This window comes from Pristiophorus japonicus, unplaced genomic scaffold (genome assembly GCF_044704955.1).
Source record: "Pristiophorus japonicus isolate sPriJap1 unplaced genomic scaffold, sPriJap1.hap1 HAP1_SCAFFOLD_37, whole genome shotgun sequence".
NCBI classification, from domain to species: domain Eukaryota; kingdom Metazoa; phylum Chordata; class Chondrichthyes; family Pristiophoridae; genus Pristiophorus; species Pristiophorus japonicus.
Genome location: NW_027253543.1, coordinates 4,696,903 through 4,715,320, shown reverse-complemented (window position 1 = coordinate 4,715,320; position 18,418 = coordinate 4,696,903). Strand labels below are relative to the sequence as shown.

Sequence of the window (18,418 nt, the reverse complement as noted above, 5' to 3'; positions counted from 1 at the left end):
AGGGATTAATTCAAAAGTCAACTTCTCACGACTTTTCAGCGCTCGAGAAACGGGATGCATTCATATTCAGGGCAGAGTTTGCTTCACGTTGAAGTTAAGATTGAAGCTGAATGTGTGCTTACCCCAATGGAGGTGAGTTCATTCGTGCAGAAACAAAGATATACTGATCAAGTATTTGTAGGAATTAAACACAGGTTTAGCTTGTCCAATGAGAAACAGAGCCGAGTGCATCTGAGATACTTTAATTTTACTCAGTTAGGTGAGTTTCACTTTGCTCCTGGGAAACTCCAGGATTTGGACGATGTGGGAACAACGGAGCGACATCACACGTTTTAATTTGAAATATGTACGTTTTCTCACATGTCGACCTGCTCAGAAGCGGTTCTTTGACTAAAAGTTGGCAGGGCTCGTCCGGGATTTGAACCCGGGACCTCTCGCATGTCAATTGTGAAAATCCCAAAGCGAGAATCATACCCCTAGACCAACGAGCCGCCGACAATGAGTAGTGTAACTCTCAGATTCTGACGGTAGTTTACTATTCAGCCCATCATGCCTGTGCTGACTCTCAGAGACCGATCTGATGAGTCCCCCTCTCCATCGTACTGCTAATGTTTTCCCTTTGATGAATATATTATTAATTTGAGACTTTACATTACCAAAGAGCTGCATCCTTGTCAGTAAAAAGTGAATTTGGCAATGAGGTTAAATGTGATTGACAAAAAAAACAGAGGGATCAAAATCTGAGATATTTTAGTTTTACTCAATTAGTAAATGTCACCTTGTTTCTGTGAAACTCTGCGATTTGGACGCCATGGGAACAACTGCGGGAAATTACACGTTTTCATTTAAAATTTTAATTTTTCTCACATGTCGACCGGCTTTGAGAAGCGGATTTTGTCGAAAAGATAGCGGAGCTCGTTCGGGATTTGAAATCGAGACCTCTTACATTTGAATTATGAAAATCTCGAAGGGAGAAGCTTAACCCTCGACCAACGAGCCGCCGACAGCGACAAGCTTCGGGCTCAGACTCTGACGTTAGTTCACTATTCGGCCCATCCTGCATGTACTGTCTCTCAGAGACCATCTAATTAGACCCCATGATCATAGCCCTGCTAATGTTTTCCCTTTGATCAATATATTATTAATTTGAAACATTACATGACCAAAGTGCAGCATCCATGTCACTAAATGTTGAATTTGGCCATGAGATTGAATATGATTGAAAAAATAACCGAAAGGGTCAATTGCTTAACCTCATAACGACGAGGATGGAATTCGAACTCACGCATGCACAGCACACTGGATTAGCAGATCTTCACCTGAAGTTCTCGGCCACCTCGTCTCCTATTGCGAGCTACGTCAGCAATTGAATCTGCTGGGTTTTGCATCCAAACACAAATAATGTTGAAGAAAATCTACTTCACCGCTTGTTCTGCCCGTGCAACCAGATCGACAGTGAAAATGTGCCATTAGATTCTTGAAGCAAACAGCCTTCCTTTCCTTCAGGTCAGTGACTGCACTAGATGGCTGGTTTTGTGGCAGAATGACAACAAAGAATATAACAGTTCCCGCAGCGAGTTAATTTACAGCAGCAAGATTCGAGCCTGCAAATTTCTGATAACGTCGCGGTTGTAATCAAAATCAGACGCCTTATCCATTAAGCCACGCGGCTGCTGTAATGAGGAAAAACATTGTTGTTGTTTATATTCCGAACAAATTAGGGGCAACAGCTATATCAAGGAGTGGGTTTTGGAAAAGCTGAGCATATTTCAAGTAAATGAACAGAAACGCTGCTATCTGGGTGCGCAATTTATCTGGGCTTGGAACTTGGAACACGACAGCTTAATTCGGTCTTCACATCTGAAATCACACTCCTTTTCAAAATATACATGGTGATCCGGGACTACGTGAAAATCCTTCTTAAAGGGAAAGATTATGCACCGGAACTGACAACCATCCCGTTTAAACAGACACAGAATGATCCGGGACTGCAAGCACATCCCTTTTATACAGTTGCAGAATGACCCTTGACTGTGTATGAAAGCAAATACCCCTGAAGCAGATAAAGAATGTTCTTGGACTGCGAGTTCTTTAATTTTAAACCAGCCCAGAATGACCCGGGTCTGAGAGCAAATCCCTTTGAAAACAGAGACAGATTGATCCTGGACTGACAGCAAATCCATTTAGACAGATACAAAATGATCCGGCACCTCTCGCCTTTCCACTGTGAAATCCCAAAGAGAGAATCATTCCCCTGGACCAAGGAGCAGCCGACAGTAAAGTGCGTAAGCCATTCTATATTAAAACCGCATATTTTGACGGCAGTGAAGAAAGCTATTCGGATCAACGTGGCTGTGCTGTGTCTCTGAGAGAGCGATCAAATTAGTCCCCCTCTCCATAATCCTGCGAATAAGGACATAAGAACGTAAATTTTACCGTTGATGAATATATTGGGCCTGATGTCATTGTGCTCGGCTTCCCCCAGGCGTTCAGCTGAAAATAGTGATAACGTTCCACACCTACCTTTTGCTCCTGCACCCTCCGCATCTGAGGCCTTCTCTTCCCGCCCTTCGCAGCGCATTCACGTCTTGGAACTGCGGAGGGAGAAGCTGGATTCACGTGGCTCTGGACAGCGAAAGAAGGTACAGTATTATCATTCGTAATAATAGCATCTCCTTCAGTAGGGGTTCTCAATATTACGAATGAAAACGCCCCCATCACCCAAACACACATAAAAAGTTAAAAAAAACACCTCACGTATTAATTTAAATTAAAGTTAACAAATGTGTTGGAAAAAAAATATTTTTCGGATTTTAAAAAAAGTTTATCATTTAGGGTTTAAAATAAACCTTCCTTAGTGAACAGATTTTTTAAACATAAAAATGTTATTACATTTTATTTGTCGATGTTTTTATATTTTTTTTACATGTTTTAAAACTCTTATGCTGATAAAAGAAGGCTATGCGCCAGCTTTTCCCATGCGAAAGAAATTTAAGGACATTCGCTGAGCAATAGATGGCAAATAGCGCAGACTCACACATCGAATATCCTTCTCCTGAAGAGCGTTCGATCTGTCAAGCAAGAATTTGACATTGAAAAACCTGATTTTCAGTGCATGCGCCTCGCACGCCAAGGAAGGGCTTTTGTGAGTCCGTGCTGGTTGCATACATTATCCGTGCAGACCAAGTCAGGCCGGAATTACAGGCCCTATATAAATTTGAGACATGACATGATCAAAGTGCAGCATCATTGACAGTAAAAGGCAAATTTGGCCATGAGGCTTTATGTGATTGACAAAACAACAAAAGGTTTCCTACATTTAACACAATAAGTACGAGTCTGGGATTCGGACCTTAGCATGCAGATCACAATGTATTAGCAGTTATTCGCCTTAAACTCTGGGCCACCTTGTCTCCCGTTTGCAGCAACGTTCGGCATTCAATTTCCTGCTTTTTTCGTCCAAGCTGTAATATCAGCAAAAATGTCCACTTCACCGCTTGTCCTGCCTATGCAAACAGATCGACAATGTTGTAAATGTGCCATCCGCTTCTAAAAGCAAACGGCTTTCCATTACCTCAGGTCAGTGACTGTACACACGTGGAGTTAAGTGCACCAGATACAGCAGAAGTAGGAGCTGCAGGAAAGCGGAGTTAGGATCTTCATAAAAAGTATGAATTGGGATAGGACAGCAGAAACAGGGGAAGTAGGAGCTCTGCAAACAGGGAAATTTGAAGCTCCAGAAACAGGGGAACTAGGAGCTCCAGAAACAGCAGCATTGGTTGATCTCCAGAAAAAGCGGAATGAGAGTGCCCTAAAATGAGAGGAAATAGAAACAAGAAACAGTTGAATTAGAATCTTCAGAAACACGGAGAATGAGGATCAACAGAAACAGGGGAATCAGGACCTCCGGATACGAGGGAATTATGAAGGGCCACCAGAAACAGGCGAAATAGGAGATCATTACAGAAACCTGAAAATTAGTAGCGAGCTCCACAAACAGAGAAATTGCTAGACCGCTCCAGTTCTTAGCTCTAAATACTGGGGAGTTAGGAGAGGGCATCATAATAAGGAAAGGAGGAGCTCTAGAAATAAGGTAATTAGGAAGGGGAAAATTAAGAGGTCCAGCACTTTACCTTGTAAAGCAGGGAAATTAGGAGCAGCAGACAAGGAGAGATAGGAGTTAAAGAAAGAGATGAATTAGGATCACCTAATACAGGGGAAATATGAGCTCCAACGACAGGGACATTAGTTGCTCCAAAACAGGGGACAAAGAAGCTACAGAAACAGTAGAACGAGCAGCTGCAGAAACAGTGGAATTGGAGTGTCAGAAAGAGGATAACCTGGAGTTCCTGACACAGGGAAATGAGGAGCTCCTGAAACTGGGGAACTAGAAGCAGCTGAATCAGAGCAATGAGGAGTCCAAGGAAATGGAAAATTAGGAGCTCCAGAAATAGGGGAATAAGGAGCTCGAAATATGGAATTAGGAGCTCCTGAAACAGAGGGATAAGGAGCTCCTGAAACAGAGGGATAACGAGCTCCTGAAACTGGGGAATTAGGAGCTCCTGAAACAGAGGGATAACGAGCTCCTAAAACAGAGGGATAAGGAGATAATGAAACAGAGGGATAAGGAGCTTCTGAAACATGGGGAATTCAGAAACCGGCGACACGAAATTAGGAGTTTCAGAAACAGGGGCATTTGGTGTTTAAAAGACAGGACAAATATGACCAGCAAAAGCCGGATGATTAGGAGAGATTACAGTACTTGCACCCCTAAATATCATTGTCAGGCACAGTGTCTAAGTATAATATACTCTGATCCATTGTTCTTAGGTTCAATGTGGAAGAATTTGCACTTCGCCACAGGGACCTGTAACTACACAGTTATTTTCGCAAACACTTAATAAACGTCTCTTTGCAACTTTATGTTCCACGATACTATTTACAGTGCCAGTTGCATTGTTATTCACTAAAATTGGACGAGAGAGCGAGATTGGAAAGAGTCTCCCCGTTTACTTTTCTTTCTCTGTCTCCTCACGTCTGTCTTTCTTTCTGTCTCGCCATCTGTTTCCAACAATCTCTCGTCCTATCCATCACTCCGTCGACTTTCTCGCCACGTGTGTAACCCCCGTCTGTCTTTCTTTGTGCCCCTCCCGCCTGTCTCTCCGTCTGACTCCCACTGTCTTTTTCTTTCCTCTGCTGTTATCTCCACTTCCGTCTCCCCGTCTGTGCCCATTAGTCTCACCCCCTCCACCACTCTCCCGTCTGTCTCTCCAGTCTGTCCCTTGCAGTTCTCGTAATGTCTGGCCCCACAGTCTTTCAACCTATTTCTCTTACTGCCTGCCTCTGTCGCGACATCACTGTCTCACTCCTGTTTAACTCCACCGTTTGTCACCCTCGCTGTCTCCCCTGTCTGGCTGTCTCTCTCCCGAACTTTGCTGTGTCTGTCTGGTTCGTCTGTTCTATTTCTGACTTGCCCGTTTCCGTCTGCTGTATCACTCGACCCTTCATCCCCTAAAGGCTATTAGTGAAGCAGATGAATTGTTACGACACTCCAGTATTATCATGGTCATTTCTTATACGAGCTTTTTAATTTCAGATTGATGCAATTAACTGAATTTAAATTCCTCAGCTGCCTTTGCAGGATTTCAAGTTATATCTCGGAAACTTTGGACCAGGCCTCTGTATTGGAGTTCAGTAACATTCCCACTCTGCTACCGTACGATTTCTCTCTCTCTCTCGGTGTATTACCAGTCTGCCTCCTCCTTCTTTCTCCACACCTGCCTCTCTCTGTCTTGCCATCTGTCTTTTTCCACCGCCTGTCTCCATCAGTCTATTTTCCCACTCTCCTACCCGTGTCTGTCTCTCGCTCTGATCCCCCATATTTCTCTCTCATTCTCCCTCGTCGTAGGTCTTTCTGGTCCTGTCTCTCCTGTATGCCTCTCTCTCTGTCTCTGTCTCCTCATCTGTCTGCAGTTGCTGTCTCCCCTATCTGTATCTCTCGGCGTCTCCCCCTGTCTACCCCGATTATTTCAGCCAACTCTCTATTTTTCTGTCTCTTAAACCTCTGTCTCAACCGCTCTCTCTCATTCTCACTGCCTCACCCCACCGTCTGTCTGTCTCTCTTTATCTCTATCTCAGCCCAGTTTGCTATCTTTCTGGCTAGCTCCCGTCTGCCTACCCTGTCTGTCACTTATTGTCTCCCTTCCACCATTCACCCTCGTTTGCCCCTGTCTGTCGCTCTCTGTCTGCCTTCCATCAGTCTTCCCCGTCTGCCTCTCATATCTGTCACGCATTCCCCCCTTCTATCATGCTCCCCCGTCTGCCTCCTCCCTTCTGCCTTCCACGTCTATCTCTCTCTTTGTTAGCCATCTTATCTCCGCCCCCCCTCCCCCGCAGTTTGTCTCCACCCGCTTCTCACCCCGTCGGTCGTCTTGCCGCCCCCTCCCGTCAGTATTGACGGTCTCTACATCCCCCACCATAATTAACTCATTCTGTCTCCCCTTCCCCTAGGCTGTCGTTCTCTCTATCTGTCACAATCTGTCTGTCTCGCTTTCTGTCTCTCCGGACTGTCTCCTCTCCATTACAAACCCTGTCTGTCTGTCTGTCTCTGTGACATTCACACAACTGTCTCCCCCTCCCTGTCTATCCCTCTGTCACCTTTACCAGGCATAAGATTTTGAAGGAGATATTCTGGGCAAGAGTTGGAAAAATAGCGTAAATCTCCGACCGCAAAGACTCTTCTCTCGGAGATGCGTTGGATAGATGAAAAGCCATTTTGACTGTTCAAGTGCCGGTTTTCGGCCAATGCGAATCGCGCTCTGAGAACAGGTGCATGCTGACATCGAACGTGCCTTTAGAGACCGTAATTGTTGGCCCATTATTTGGAACTTGCCCCAGATGAAGCTCGAGGGTTTAGTTACTTCACTACTGTGAAAATTAAGCGACACTCGGCCGTTCCTGTTAAATTTTAAAATGGCTGCACCAGATTCTTGCTGTAATAATCAATGAACATTTATTAACCAGTGTCTTAAAATACACTCTGTGATATGAGAACGGCTGAAATTTCATCACACGCAAAGCAGAAAATCTGATTCAAGTTTGGCAGGCTCTCTGTTGCCATGTATTTCCCTCAGTCTGAAACAGAATATGACATGTTGTAAATAGCGATTGCAATAATTATTAATCTTTCACAGAGTGTTATGAAATTAATTTAATAAGCTCCATTTTAATTTAATAAATCCCGGAACGGGCATCGAAACTGTGTCGACGTGAATAGAGCGCTGCATCCTAAACACTAGGTGGTGTTCACAGGGGTGAGTAAACATTGATATCGGGATTCGTGAACCAGTCAGACAGCCTCTGTGAGAATGTTCAAATGGAGTAAATGGGGACTTTTCAGAATGGCAGGCAGTGACTAGTGGGGTACCGCAAGGTTCTGTGCTGGGGCCCCAGCTGGTTACACTGTACATTAATGATTTAGACGAGGGGATTAAATGTAGTATCTCCAAATTTGCGGATGACACTAAGTTGGGTGGCAGTGTGAGCTGCAAGGAGGATTCTATGAGGCTGCAGAGCGACTTGGATAGGTTAGGTGAGTGGGCAAATGCATGGCAGATGAAGTATAATGTGGTTAAATGTGAGGTTATCCACTTTGGTGGTAAAAACAGAGAGACAGACTATAATCTGAATGGTGACAGATTAGGAAAAGGGCAGGTGCAAAGAGACCTGGGTGTCATGGTACATCAGTAATTGAAGGTTGGCATGCAGGTACAGCAGGCGGTTAAGAAAGCAAATGGCATGTTGGCCTTCATAGCGAGGGGATTTGAGTACAAGGGAAGGGAGGTGTTGCTACAATTGTACAGGGCCTTGGTGAGGCCACACCTGGAATATTGTGCACAGTTTTGGTCTCCTAACCTGAGGAAGGACATTCTTGCTATTGAGGGAGTGCAGCGAAGGTTCACCAGACTGATTCCCGGGATGGCGGGACTGAGCTATCAACAAAGACTGGATCAACTGGGCTTGTATTCACTGGAGTTCAGAAGAATGAGAGGGGACCTCATAGAAACGTTTAAAATTCTGACGGGGTTAGACAGGTTAGATGCAGGAAGAATGTTCCCAATGTTGGGGAAGTCCAGAACCAGGGGACACAGACTAAGGATAAGGGGAAAGCCATTTAGGACCGAGATGAGGAGGAATTTCTTCACCCAGAGAGTGGTGAACCTGTGGAATTCTCTACCACAGAAAGTTGTTGAGGCCAATTCATTAAATATATTCAAAAAGGAGTTAGATGAAGTCCTTACTACTAGGGGAATCAAGGGGTATGGTGAGAAAGCAGGAATGGGGTACTGAAGTTGCATGTTCAGCCATGAACTCATTGAATGGCGGTGCAGGCTAGAAGGGCAGAATGGCCTACTCCTGCACCTTTTTTCTATGTTTCTATGTTTCTATGAGACTGTTCAAAGTAAACTAGTGGCAACAGCAGTGAACTGCAATTTAAAAAACAGCCAAAGCCTGTATTTTTCCTCCGGCTCCCATGGCGGAAATTAAACGGCACAAGTTAATCATTTTGTAGATTGAATGTCTTTTCAAACTGGCTCGTTTTATTAACTGTAAAACATATGATTTATCTTAAAAACTTGGACATTTTCTGCTGTTGCGACTTGACAAGAACAACAACAACAATTTAGCTCCCAGATTCATGCGTGGTATCTGGATTGGTTTCAATACCCACAAACTGGCGCTTTAGGATTACAATATCGGACAGTGTCTGCATTGCATTGTTGAAGCTTCACGTCAATGACATTTAATCACAAACCCGTCATCAGAATTTCTTTTAGAGAGATGCTGCCTGACTGGCTGAGCATATCCTACATTTTCTGATTTCATTTCAGATTTACAGGATTCGCAGTACTTTGCCTTTGAAGCTAAAAAGTAATATAAGTTGACGTCATTGGGGATTCAACAGTCATTACCTTTCTGCAACGGCAAACGTGAGTCATGCGTGGTGTGCATCCTCCCTGCTGCCAGGTAAAGAACATCACTGAGTCGGTGCAGAACATTCTGAGCGGTGAAGGGGAGCAGCCGTGATCTATGTGCTAACCATTGACATAAGGAAAGAAGGGGATGAGTTCCTTTAGTCAGAGTTTCAAGTGCAATAGAGGAAATTAATGAGCAGAACCACAAACATATTCTATGGATTATTTCCAGTGCACCGCGCAATTTAATTTAGAAATGGCAACGTGTGTCTGGATAAACGGTGCACGAGGTTGTGCTCCAGAATACGGGGGCATTGGGACCAGTTCTGGCGCAGGAATGACCTGTTACAGTACGTCGGGTTGTACATCAATAGAGCTCGCGGGAAGGTTAACTACTGGGGCGGGTGAGGGATTGAACTAATTTGGCAGTGCATTTGTGTACCAGGATGAAACATCTGTAGATGTTGTAATTATGCCTTTATACACAAGTCCATATGATTATTATATGTCAACTATAGCAGTGAACGTGGCCTCAGACACCACATTTCAGCCCATCCTTGGGAAACGATATACCACGGCATGGCCAAACCTTCCCTTACACCGAGCACAAGCACAGGAAACACAGGCACACCAGAATTTGCTGAGGACCGTAGAGAGTAAAATGTTCTTTGAATAGTGCTGGCTCTAAATATATTTTGGTGTCTCTGTTGCAATTTGTTCTGTGGGATATAAATATATTTTGTATATCTGTGTTAGTGTTTATGCATTTGAATGCAACAAAGTTATTTATAATATTATTGTGGAGCATCTGTATTTGTTATAATTTTTTTTCTGTGCATACCTTTCTATCTTTGTTACTTTTAAACACCTCGCAAATAAACGTAAATACAATTATAGCACAGCGATACTTAGAGATAAATTCATAAAGAAAACAGACATAAAACTAGTACATTTATAAAATCAAAGATATGAACACAAATAATGTGATTATCAAGATTCCACACTATTTAATTTATTAATCATAGATAGATGCACAGATATATTTATAAATTTCCCGCATGGACATCCAAATTCATTACAAATAACAAAATGGATTGCACACGAAAATAAAACACGTCTATGGCGAAAATGTATGGAGTCGCAATGACTGAAGGCTTCTTGCAGAGAATCGGCACTGTCACGATGGGATGAACAGCTTCCTTCTGTGTTGAATGATTCGATGAATCTTTGTCTTCTTGCTTGTAACACAGATGGAACAGGCAGCTCTATGATGGGAGCACTGATATCCCAGGGCATGTCGTTCTAATGGCGCAATCGGTTAGTGCCCGGTACTTATATGACAGTGCAGGCCCGGGAAATGCCGAGGTTGTGAGTTCGAGCCTCACCTGGAGCAGCCGATGTTTTTGCATGTGATGTTTGTACATTGCAGACTCTGATGCCGTTTTCTATTTATCCATCTGTCTTGCATATTCCGCCATGTATCACGGTGCTGTCTGTCTCTCTCACTCCTGTTATCTCAGTGGCAATCTGTGCGCTATTTCTCAATAAATACCCGTGTCTGTTCGCCACATGTGATAAATGAGGGGATCAAACAATTCCTCATCTAACACTACGGAACTAATGAGCCAACATTTATAACAATATACAGTTTATTGTAAATATAACAGTCAATCTTGAGTGATATAGGTTCAATTCTGTGCAAAACCAAACTATTATCTCAACGTGTTTCCAATAAACCGCTTTTTAATGTATTGTCGCAAGCGCTGCCATTGTAGCTCAAGGAATTTCATAATTAATAAACATACAAATAAGCAATGAAACGGTAGGGTTCTGAGACTGTAGAATACCCTCGCTCAGAGCAACATTTAAAACAAGGTTACAAACTGGCAGCGTGCAGGAGGAAGGGAAGAGAGGAAACAGAGCCACAGAAAAGCCACGGGAGTTTCGGAAGCTTCGGGAGTTTTTCCTGTGACCACAGCATAATCATTTAATCAGAAACTCTGATGTAAAGAATAATGTGCCGAAAACACACTCGATGTCAAAGAGAAGATATGTAAACGCATTGGTTATCTCCACAAATTCCTGCACAACCTCCAACAGAAACAAGGATGTTCCTGAACTTTTTGCGAAAAATGTTGTGCTCAGTGTTGCAATGGCTCGTGCATTGGACTTCTGGCTGATTATATTCGACAGAAACATTCAAACTTGTCGATTCCAGTCCCATCAAAGTCCAATTGTAAATTGATAGAATGATTACCGCACAGCAGGAGGTCATTCGTCCCATCGAGAGTGTGCCAGCTCTCAGCTAGTTCCACTCCACCCGTCCTTTCCACAAAGCCCTGCAGGTCAGAGTTGGCTGGTTCCGAGGCTGGAAAGTGAAAGATTGCAGCAAACCGCAATTGCCTGCGATAGCCGTATGGTTTATTGTTGTGGGTCTGAAATCCACTCAAGTTTACCTGCTCGCCACTCCTCTGTTTAAAGCTCCATTCAGTGCTCGAATAAATAAGAGCTCTCGTTGCGGGCTGCATTTCCCCATCGAAGAGCCTGAGAAATCCGCCAGGGAGCGAGTCACGTTTAAACCGTCGCACAATTATCTTTTATGCTTTACAACATTTCAAGAGAGCAAAAGAATTTCCCTACAAGATGCAATGACCTTTTCTGATATTGTCTTCGCATGCATCTGTCTGCCTCTAACTGTCTCTGTCTCTTGTATTTCTCTGCTTTTCGCTGATTGAGTTATCAGGCTTCAATGGACGGCCTGGGCTGATCTAACCTGCAACAAGGGCAGAAATGGGTAAAGATTGATGTGGACATTAGCAAAGGAATAGTGTTCATTCGGGGCAAATATCTTCACAGATATGTCCCTTCGCGCTCGCAGTGAAGTAAAGCAGCACCAATTACAGTTGGCTTAAGGTAGAGTGTTCATTATGAGAATGCCGAGACAGACGACAATAAAGAGATATTCATGCTGCAAATTCTTATTTGATAATACAGGTTACATATTCAAAATTAATTTTGTAAACACATTCCAATATTGTTGACTTAGAATAGTCAGTATTGCTCGCAGGGCAATTGGTTGCCTGTGTCCAGTTGGAAAGCTGACTGAAAGAACATGCAGAACATTGACTTTCTGCTGAGCAGACCATGAGCCTCCTTCTTGAAAATGGTTCTCCAGTCCCGCTAAGAGGGGATTAAGCATCATGAGAGTTGGATGGAACTGTGCCCACGTGTATAGCATGACGTGTAGGGGGCATTTCCCCTTCCTTAAAGAAGATTAATGACTCAGTTGCAGTTTTTGCTGCAGAATGTGCTCGCACCACTCGCAATTCTCCCCAAGGATGAGCCGAGCCGATCACGTGGAGTTAATACAATTCCTCCAGTCAGTAAATTCAGTTGGCATATAAAGGAAATATAATAAATCACCGTGACTTAGTCAGTGAGCGCGCTGCTTAATGGCTAAACTATGTTTTCAGGAAATGAGAGTTTTGATGAGATTTGGATTCAAAGCATAATTTATGTAATATTCAGTCAAATGCTTTGAAGGTTTATCAACAACAAACGATTAACAACGTAAATGAGCACAATCGATTCGCAGTCCATCGCCTTAACCTCTCGTCTGCCATCGAGCACAACTCGGCTATTCCATTTCAGGCTTTTTGCATCCGTACAGAAATACGCTGCAAAATGTCCCCTTCACGACGTGTCCTGCCCGTGCACCCAGATCGACAATGTTGAAAATGTACAATCAGCTTCTGTAAGCAAACGGCCTTTAGCTGCTACAGGATGGCTGTGAAATGTCTCCTCAAAAGATGAGATGCGGGCCCCTTTTAAATAAGCAGCTGGACACGCCGGTTTCATAAACGACCAAATGCAGAACTCTCTACAATTAGACCACATTAGGCGTACTGTATGCAATGCTGGTCGCCATATTAAAAAGAAGATAGCGAGGCACTGGATAGGGTATGGAGAAGATGGTATACTATCAGGAAAGAATTGACAGGCTCAATTTATTTTGAATTGAAACGAGGAGTCTGAGGGGTTACTTAATAGAGGCCTTTAATATCTTGAAATGTTTGACAGAGTAGATACAGAGTGTTTTAACTTGTGGGGAAGAGTATTACTAGAGACCAACAATATAAGAAAAATCAGCGACAAATCAAATTGGGAATTAAGAAGAATCTTCTTTAGCCAGAGAGAGTAAGAATGTAGAATTCGCTACCACCAAAGTGGTTGAATCAAATATTATAGATGCATGTAAGGAGCGGTTAGATAAATATATGAGGGAGAACTGAATGCAGGGCTATGCTGACAGTGCTGGATGCGGAAAGAGGCGGGGATGCTCCAGTGTACCTCAAACGGCGATATTGACAGGTTGGGCCGAAAAGCCTGTTTTTCCAATGAATATCCGATATGATATAATGAATTCGACACCCATGAGTCCACTTCAAAAGCCAACTTCTCACAACTTTCAGACCTAGACGAAATAACACTGATTAATATTCTGGGCTTACAGTCTTTCAAAAAGATGTCAAGATTGAAGCTCCTTAAAACTTACCTCTTTGACTAAGTTTTTTGCCATCTGCCTAATGTCTCTTTTATGTGGCTCGTTGTCACCATTATTTGATTTGGTTTAAGTTGTTGTGGAGCACCCTGTGACGTCTAACTATAATAAATGCGCTACATAAATGCAAGTTGTTGTTGTTGTAATATTTCATCATTGTCTCCCTGTTTCAGGATGCAAATAAAACGTGCTAGTTGAGAAGGCATGCGGCATATTGCCGAGGTATATTGTACATTAGCAGTGAAGTTATGCTTGAGCTATATAAAACATTATTTGGGCCACAGCTAGAGGACTGCGTGCACATCATTACAGGAAAGATGTAATTGAAGTAGAGAGGGTGCAAAAGAGATTTACGAGGATGTTGCCAGGACTGGAGAATTTTGCTATGAATAATGATTCGATAGGCTGGGTTTATTTTCATCAGAACTTAGGGAGCTGAGGCGAAACATTATTGATGTGTTCAAAATTATGAGGGGCCGAGAGAGAGTGGACAGGAAGAACCTATCTTTCAGAGCAGAATGGTCAGCAACAAGGCGAGATAGATTTAAAGTCGTTGGTAGCAAGCTTAGAGGGGAATTGAAGGGTCATGTCTTCACTCAGAGCAAGTTGGGAGTCTGGAACTCACTGCCTGAAAGGATGGTTGAGGCAGAAAACCTCGGCGCATTTAAAGCGCGCTTGGATATGCACTTGAAGTGCAATAACCTACTGGGCTACGGACCAAAAGCTGGAACATGGGATTTCTCTGGATAGCTCTTTGTTGGCCGGCGTAGAGCGAATGGGCCGAAATATCCTTCTTCCGTGCTGTAAATAACTATGATTCTATGATTCAGTTCTAAGCGAGGATCTAATTACAAGTAAGCCGGACGTGGAGACTTTATGGTTCGAATTAAGAGATAGGAAAGTAGTTAAGACAATAGTGGGAGTTGTGTATCGGCCCCCTAGTCGCAGCTGTGAAGTACTAGAATATATAAATACAGACATTAGACAAGCGTGTATTCAAGAAAGTATGGTTTTCATAGCGGGTTTAAATGTTCATATATATTGGGATAATCGGACGAGCTCCTGTTAGAAAATTGTGAATTTCTTGAGTGTGTCCGGGCTAGTCCTACAACAATATGTTCCAGAACGAACATGGGGCATATCAATTTAGATTCAGTAATGAGTAACAAGCCGGATTTATTCAATAGCCTAAGGGTAAGTGAAAATGTATTTAATAGCGATCAAAACATGATCGACTTCAACGTAACGTTTCACAGGGAGAAACGCGAAACAGCTACTACTATTGTAGATTTCGGTAAGACCGACTTCAACGGGCTGAGACTGAGACTGTCCAGAATAAACTTGGAAAATCTGTTAATGGGTAAAACGAGAGGAAGTTTTAAAAATAATAAAAAGTGATACAGAATCAGTGTATACCCCTGAGGGGCCAATGAAAACAGTCATGGACGGCGAAAGAGGTAAGGGACCACATTAAACTAAAAGTAAAAGCGTACACAAATGCAAAAAGTAGCACAGATCCTGGTGAATGGGAAAGCTACAAAGAAAAGCAAAGTGTCACAAAGCAGATAGTAAGTGCTACAAAGAGGGAGTATGAAAATCACCAACTGGTGAAATGAACAGACACATAGCAGATGCAAGTTAACGCAGAGAATTGTGAAATTATACTTTTTAGAAGGATGAGGAGAGGCAATATGAATTAGTGATACAATTTTAGCGGGGCCAGATTATACGTGAAAATTTAAATCCCCTTTTAAGCATCTGCGTCTGGAGATCAATGATCCTGAAACCGGTCAAAATACTCTTCCTGTATTGTATTAACCAGCTCTAAATCGTACAATTTAATAGACGGGGGAGGATCTGGAAGACATGAGGACTTTTCCTTTGCAAATAGAAGAATAGAGTATAAAAACAAGGAAGTTATGCCAAACAATTTAAAAGCTCTTATGAGGTCTTAGCTGGAATATTTTGTTCAGTTCTGGGCAACACGCTTCATGGAAGAAGTCAAGCCCTTGGAGAGGGTGCAGTATAGATTTACAAGAATACTGCCAGAGTTGGGGACCTCATTTACAAGAAGAGAATCGAGAAGCTGGGATTTTTCTCATTAGAATACAAAACGTTAAGAGGCCATTTATGATATAAGTTCAAAGTTGTGAAGTGTTTTGATAGTTAAAAAGGAAAAAGCTTTATAATGTCACATTTTATGTGATAAAATCTCGATCGATGCAGGTGGAGGTCGAACCCATGTTTTTTGGTTTATGAGACCGACGCTTTATCACTTGGCCACTGCGTCCTGGTAAACTATGTGACCTGCATCGCATTGCCACCGAATCCCATTTCATTTCAACTCGGTTGGAAAAGCATATACGCATGTAAAAATAAATGAAGTGGGACTGTGGAACGGGCAAATGACCAGCGCCATTTACATGACACTATCAGAAAACATTTCATAAAATCATACATTACCAATGGAGAGTACTTGGACCATCGTACTCTTGAATGAGCTATCCAATTAGTCCCAGATCTTTCCACAGCCCTCTGCAAAATGTGCCCCTTCAAGCATTTATCCAATTCCATTTTGAGGGTTACAATTGAATCTGCAGAGCAACGGAGAAATGACATGGGGGTGAGACTGGCTGAGAGTCAGCACTGGCTCGACAGGCCAAATTAACTTCATCCGTGCTGGAACAATTCTATGCATCGATGATTCTATAATTCACCACCCTTTCAGGCAGTGCATTACAGATCACAACAACTCACAGCTTAAAAACAAACAATTCTTCTCCACTTCCATCTGTTTCCTCTATTGTCCTCTGGATGTTGCCAGGACTGGATAGATTTCGTTCTGGGGAAAGATTGGAGTTGTGTTCTTCGGAACAGATGAGAATAATGGGTGACATAATTGAGGTGTATAAAATGATGAGTGGCCGAGATAGTTAGCATAAGAAACACATATGCCCCTGAGTAGAGAGGTCAATAATCAGGTGCCTAGATTTAAAGTAATTTATAAAAGGATTCCACGAGAGTCGAGGAGAAATCTTTTCGCCCAGAATGAATTTGGGTCTGAAACTCACTGACTGAAAAGTTGGCGGAGACACAATCCCTCATCACATTTAATCAGTACTTGTATATGGATTGAATTGCCCAAATCTGCAACGGTACAGATCAGGAGCTGGGAAGTGCGATTAGGCTGGATAGCTCTTTCGATTGGCGGAGACAGGATGGACCGAATGTTCTCCTTCTCTGAAGCAAACTTCTACGATTCTATGATTCTAAGAGGTGGGGAATGCTCTTTTGTGTCCTGCACATATCTGTATCCCACCATAGATGGGATCTTGCTGTGTGGTAATTGACTGCAGTATTGCCCTACAGTACATCCAGTGACCACACTTGAAGAAGTACTTAATCTATTGTAAAGCACGTTTTAATAAAATATTAATTCAGTGGATGTGGGCGTAACTAGCAAGGCTGACATTTATTGCCCAACCCTAATTGCGTTTGAGAAGGTAGTGATGAACAAACTTTTTGAACCATTGCAGTACCTGGATATGGACTTGATGGCTATGGTCCAAGAGCTCGAAATTGGATTTGGCAGGATAGTGCTTTTCCATCAGCAAGGACGCGATGGGCTAAATAGTTTCCTTTTGTGCTGTAAATGTCTATGGCTCTATGGTCCAGTCATCGAGGTGATGGTACTACCAATGTGCTGTTGGAGAAGTATTTCCAAGCGAAAATAAAGGGAATGCGATATATTTCCTGTTTCATTATCTGCGGAGTTGAGACTCGAGTTGGAAAAATCAATCTTCAGCGATCGTGCCCACTTCTGAACTTATGATGGTGGGCACGTCATTGATGAAGCAGGTGATGATGAACTCGTGCAGCGATATCCTGAGCTGAGATCATTGGCGTCGAACGACAACAAACATCTTCTTTTCTGCTAGGTATGTCTCCAGCAGTGGAGATTAACCCCGCAATGACTTCAACGTTAGAACCCTCCTTGATGAAACATTGGGTCAAATGCTGCTTTGATGTCCAGGACAATCACTCTCGCCTCAGTTTAGAATTAATCACGTTTGTCCATATTTGGACTAAGGATGTAATGATGTCTGGAGGCTGATCGTCCTGTCGGAGCTCAAGCTTAGCAACGGCGAGCAAGTGGATCATCCTATGTTTCTCAAAGATGCTACGGGGATGCAAGCCCGTGCTTTTACTGATTGAAAACAGCGCACAGTTGCATGATGTATATTTGTAGGATCAGATGGGTCATCGACCCGAAATCTTACTCCTACCTCCTCTTCCGACAGACCATACCAGGGCTTCAAAGTATGGCACGTTTTAAAATGTCAGTGTTAAAAAAATTGTTACATTCTATATTTCTTAAAGATTAAGAAGGCACAACAGACAGCCATATATCCTACTTTTCCGATGATGCAAATAATGGTGATATAGTAATTAGTGAAGATGCTACCGTGTATTTATAAAGATATATTGATAGATTAAATGAATGGACGACTCAGTGGCAGATAGTTTCCTGACAGGTAATGGTGTGGTCATCCATTTTAGATCACATAGATTAGGTCCGAGTACTAATTAAATGGAGCACAGCTCGGAGGGATGGAGTTCCAAAGTGGTTATCAGTCCAAGTGCCCATCCCGCTAAAATGCAGTAGCAAGTTACAAATATATTCGAAACAACTAATGGCATGTTAGGCTTTATAACTAGGAGTTAGATTATAAAGCAATGGAAGTTTTTCTTCAACTGTACAGAGATGTAGTTAGATTATATCTGGAGTAAACTAAGTTAGAGAATATAATAGATTCATAGAAGTTTACAGCACGGAAGGAGGCAATTTCGATCCATCGTGTCCGCGCCACCGTTTTCCAGG

The 18,418-nt window shown here is 42.8% G+C and overlaps 1 non-coding gene across 1 annotated transcript; it reads right to left on the bottom strand.

Moving 5' to 3' along the window:
• Positions 1–403: 403 nt before the first annotated feature.
• Positions 404–491, bottom strand: trnap-ugg (transfer RNA proline (anticodon UGG)). The gene is given in 2 exon segments: positions 404–439; positions 456–491. It is a non-coding gene; the product is annotated as a tRNA-Pro (tRNA).
• Between the last annotated feature and the right edge of the window lie 17,927 nt (positions 492–18,418).